A 6,000-nucleotide genomic window follows, 5' to 3' on the forward strand; every position below is an offset into this window, starting at 1 on the left:
TTCAGATTAGCTCAAGAACAGTGTGTAGAGAGCTTCATGGTATGGGTTTCCATCGCTGAGCAGCTGCATCCAAGGCAAGCCTTACATCACCAAGAGCGATGCTAAGTGTCAGATGCAGTGGTGTAAAGCACATCACCACTGGACTCTAGAGCAGTGGAGACATGTTTTCTGTAGTGACGAAACAGACTTTTCTGTCTGGCAATCCAATGGACGAGTCTGGGTTTGGCGGTTGCCAAGAGAACGGTACTTGCCTGACTGCATTGTGCCAAGTGTAAATTTTTGAGTGCCTGACCTTACAAATGCGCTTCTAGAAAATGGTCAAAAATTCCTTTAAACACACTTCTAAACTGCAAAGGGTGGGCCAAATCTATAACCTTATGGTTTCAAAATGGGATGTTATTAAAGTTCATGTGCATGTAAAGGCAGGCGTCCTAAAACTTTTGGCAATATTGTGTATTTTGAAGCCCAAAAAAGGGCATCCATCCATCATATGTGGCTCTATGGTTTCAGATTGGTTGATTGCTTGAGTCAAAAAAGAGCGTTCCAAAAAGCTCCAATCTTGTGTCTGTAAAATCCACCAAGTGAATGCAAGTATGCCAGCCTGCCAAGTACTTGTGTACTTGCATAAAGTATGTTTCTGGCCTCATGCCTTCTATTTGCTTTGTTCAGTCTCTTTGTACAGCAATGGCCCTGTCCCAAATGACACATTTCATGTGCACTTGCAGTCTTGTGGACTTACAATGTCCATGTGTCCGTTAAGTCTACAAGACCATATAGGGTATCCCATTTGTCATTTTAGGTTTCAGAAGGGTGCTCGTAAGTGCCTCATTTGTGTCTGATATCAATGCGCACGTTTGTCGAGCCTGCAAGCCTATAAGCTCTGCAGCAAACTTCTACCCGACAGTCAAAGCGGCAATACATATTGAAAAAATGAACGGAGAGGAAGATAGCCTTATGGTTCCATTTGAGACACGGCCAACATAGTTACTGGTGCAACTTTCATATCTCTTGTATCATACTGTAGGCCTGCTCTCTCTCTTTAAAATACACCATCATTGGTTGTATTCAAAAATAGATTGTACAGTAGCCAGACTGAAGAGGGCTTTAGTAGGCAATAACAGTAATATTGCTTGTCTTGTTGCTAGGCCGATTGTTTTGCACATTAATGGACTTTGTGGAAATATCAAGATAATATACAGGTCAAAATATAATTATCAACTCAAATCTATATTTGTGTTTGTGTATTGTATTTGTGTACAATCATCCAGTCATGATCGCAAAATTAACCCCAAGAAAACCAAAACCAAAACCAAAATAGATTGGCTGGGCCGACTAACTCACTACCCTTATTTACTTAGCAAGCATGTTTTTCAAGTGAGATGGGCCACCTAATCTGTGTTTTCAAGAATTTTGGCACGCTAATAAACACATTTCACTGAGATCTACTCTTGCACATATTTTGGATGTGAAATCTAAGCTTCCTATGTCAGAGAGATTGGGGCCAACTGAATGAGATGAAGTTTTGGTTTGCTGGTGGGCGCACTCATCTAGAACCACACATGCATCTCACTCAAGTGCACTTACTGTGAACAAGCTTCCTCAGCTCTGGAAACTCTTGCACGCTCCCCACAGCTAACCACAAACTGTGGAGCACTCCTGCACTCTGGCAGACCCCATCAAACCCCACAGTAGGTGAAGAGCCTGCACAGCAGTCAGCATGCTTTATATTTTCTTTGCATTTTCTCATTTTGCTCATGGGGCTTAGGACGAGTTAGATAAATATGAGGTTTTGAATATTGCAGAGGAAAAAATAGGATTGTACACACATCATCTTCAGTGACCTGGTGCGTTTAAAATATAAAAAAGCAATAACACGCTGGTAATAAGTGGATTTGGCTGAGATAATATGGCATGTGAGTGACAGTAAGTCTAAAAATGACAGGGTCCAGTTTCATTATGCTATTTGAAATCTGATGACTAAAGTTGTGTATTTTACGCAGGATATCCCTTTATTCTAAAAAAGAAAGAAGAAAGAAAATGCTTTTTTCTTTGCAAAAGAAAAAATACACTGTCAGGATAAACTTAGATGAAAACGTATAGTCCAGGTGATCTGGCCCCTGCAATGCTGCTTTAAGTGCATGGAGGCAGTAGTTCTTTAATCCTCATTCCTCCATCCTCTTAATGGTTAGTTCTGGGAATCATTTGTGTGCCTGTGGCAAGGGATTTTCCACTGTAAACCTCTTTGGCTGTCTTATATCATAATGTAGGTTTTACAAGGGCAAGTTTTGACGTCTGCTACTGTATGGCATCTGTCAAACAGTGATGGACTCAAATGGGCAATTATAGGTTACATTACTGTTCAAGATGGCTAGGTGAGAAAGAGTTGTGTTTTTAAAAGTTTATTTAAAATAAAAAAAAGTTTTTTATATGTTATATGTTTGGCAGTTCTTAACTGATGGAGTGTGTATTTCTTGAACAACCATTTTAGAAGACACGTCATATCCATATTTCAGGATTACAATGTCAGATGCAAGATGCATCAGGCTCAAATTGTGAAAGAATGGTTGGGAAGGAGCATGAAAAAGAAGAATAATTTTCACACATGAATTGGCACCTCTGAATCCAGACCTAAAAGGGGTAACTTCAGCGCTGGGAAGATGAATCTGTATTTAAACTGGGTCATTAATGTAGTAGAAATGTGAAATTATTTGGTGCTTTCTAGACTGAGATAAGACAAAAAAAGTATTTTTGTCTCATGGGGATGAAAGACAACAATTCCCAGAATGCTTCGCTGTCCTATGAGTCCACTCCCAAAGCCACCGCTACTGAATCAATGTGACTGGGTCACTTCCCCCACCGATAACATTTATCGTGATGAATGAGCTGAATGAGCTCTCGTGATGTGAGCTGAGGTAAAGGTGTCTGCGCTCACGGCATATACATTCACAGCCAGGGCTGGACTGGGGCTAAAATTCGGCCCTGGCAAACCCAGCCCAACCGGCCCATGCGGTTCCCCGTGAATGTTTTTGCTGGGGTTGGGGCCTTAAATTGGAGTAAATAAATAAAACTAGGATAAGGACAAATAATGAAAGATATTATCAAATTTGCTGCAAATGCAGATAAACATAATATTGCTTTTTTGTCACACAGAAATGCACTTGACAGTAAAACACTGATGATTTTGAGCTAGGATGCAGTAAAGTAAATTTGATGCTTTTAAATGCTGTCATTTACTCACTAAAGAAAATATTTTGAAGAATGTGGGGCAACCAAGCCATTTTGGTTAGGCTACCATTTGAATATTGTGTGAACAAAAAAAACAGACTCAAATTATTTTATTTTACGCTACATAGAAATACATTAATTTAGGTTTGGAATGACATTAGAACTACTCTTTTAAAAACATTCATATTTTTCAAGAGTTAACACATAATTTAAGTAAGGCACTGATATCTATCTTTCATGAGGCTATCGTTGAAATATAATTTAATTAAATTTCATTAGATATATTAAAAAAGTTAATAAAACCTTTAAAGAGGAAAAAAAACTTTGTCTTTAATTCATGGGATCCAGACTTTAAAGCTGTTTTATAGACTAGTTTAACTGTAGGCCGTTTAAACGTAAGATCATAGTAGTCACAGGGTAAAAAACATAGACTGTAAAAACTTTGCTCCTCATTATATGGCTATATGGTTTCTAAAATATATTAAACAAATATATTAAACTATTATATTTGTTATAAAAAAAATTGTAAACACCTGTAGAAAATACAAAAGCAGCCTCTATAAAAATGATTTATATTCTGCAATATTAATTTAAGTAATAATAGCATTAATATAAAATTAGGCTATAAATATTCATTCTGTGAGATCAGGTTGGCGCGTGTATATTTTCGTGAAGTCATGATGTCATGTTGTACATCTGGAATGGAGAAAAAATATTACCACTTAGCGCCACCGGTGGACGTTTCACCCAAAAAGTGCAGGTAAACGTACCTGGAGGTACATATTTGGGGTGTTGCAAAAATGTAGGCAGAGTCACGTATTTCCAATGAGCCTGGGTTGTTTTTAATAAATGTTTCTTCCAAAACACCCTATTTCTTCGCTGTTAGTAGCTGCAAGGTAAACTGTGGTTGTGTAAAGTGAAATGTTTATTGAAGTGTGTATTGCCGTTTTCCACTTTACCTCGTCATGAATACATGCTCGCAGCTGTTTTCAGCTGATTTAACAGAACCTGTAATATCACACGATTGTATAAAACAAAATAAGTTAAATTGCCAGGATTTACACGCAGTGTACGTTCGTCAGCTGCGTTTGCAGATATTCGCCTTTTGCAGCTCCATGCGCTCAAATGAATACATAGAAAAAAGAAAATCCCCTAATATGGAGGGGAGGTCTCTCTCACTGGCCTGTAAATTCAGAAGACAAACCAATGGGCCACTGTCGCTGCATGTTGTCAGTGGCACGCACACACACACACACACACACACACACACACACACACACACACACACACACACACACACACACACACACACACACACACACACACACACACACACACAGAGACAAAAAAAACCTATCGGCCCCAAAGTGCGTCGGCCCACCGGGAAAATGCCCGATATGCCAGATTACCAGTCCAGCCCTGTTCACAGCGAGTGTTCAGTCTGGCGCGTTTTCAGTACATGCCTTTGGAAGCTTAACTTTCATAGAAATGAATTTGAGAAGTTAAAACACTTACATTGCTCAGCATAGCTCCGTTTACATGAATGCCTGCAGCTGCGAGCTGATCCCATGCGCTGGTTCAAAACATGCGGAAGCGGCACGATCATTCGAATATACTCCAGGGTTTCTACTGATAGAAAGCCATATGCTAATCGCTGAAGTAACCCTTTAAATTCATTAAAAGCCTTTGGGATGTGCTGGATGAGCAAATGGTTTTGCAAATGGTTGTTTAAGAGTTAAAGGGATAGTTCACTTTTTATTTTTTTAAATATCCCTTAATTTATACTCAGAAAATATAACGTCCCTTGCAGTTCAAAATGCTTGAAGGATACATCAGATGTCATCGTTGCGCCAGTTTCGCTTTTTCAGTAAGTTTATATGGAAGCTGTCTGCCGGAAGCTAGATATTTTACATTATAACATGTTAAATATGGATATTTTTATTACAAAAACCCATCGTTTCGCTGCAGAAGGCCTTTATTAACCCCCGGCTATTTTAGGGTGCCATTTACTGCCATTACAATGCTTGGAAGAGCCAGGACATTCTTTATATATCTCTGATTCTATTTGTATGAAAGAATATACACATAGAATGGCTTGAGAGTGAGTACTGCATGGGGTACTTTTTGGGTGAACTTTCCCTTTAAGAACTGTTCCCAAACATATAACATTTAAGAAACATAATAATCACAGCCAATAATAATTTCATAGACTATTTAAATCCAAACGTATTATATCCAAACGGTAACATTGCCTAATATTCAAAATGTAATTCAATGATTAATGAGATTCAATATATATATATATATATATATATATATATATATATATATATATATATATATATATATATATATATATATATATATATATATATATATATATATATATATATATAAATTATTATTATCTATTATTAGGTCCAAAGCTAGGTCCATTTTACTTAATCTAGAAAAAGGATCTCCGTGTATTAAATTAACTGCATCTTTTATTTCAGCCAATTTGTAACCATTTTACGTGAAGTAAATTACTTTTAAAAACAAACAAATCCTCTCAAATAGTCACTGAGTAAAAAGCCAAAAATTACCTCAACTAAATAGTAGGCTATTTCATATAAACATTTTACACTATATAAATTTCATCTAAACATTTAGATGAAATTAAATGTTTCATCTAAACATGTTACACTATATTTAGGACAGTTAATAAATCCAGAAAATGATCTGACTAGTGAGAAAAACACCAATCCCCCAAAACCCTCTGTGAGCATGCGCGAG

This window comes from Pseudorasbora parva, chromosome 15, assembly GCF_024679245.1.
Source record: "Pseudorasbora parva isolate DD20220531a chromosome 15, ASM2467924v1, whole genome shotgun sequence".
Taxonomy (NCBI): domain Eukaryota; kingdom Metazoa; phylum Chordata; class Actinopteri; order Cypriniformes; family Gobionidae; genus Pseudorasbora; species Pseudorasbora parva.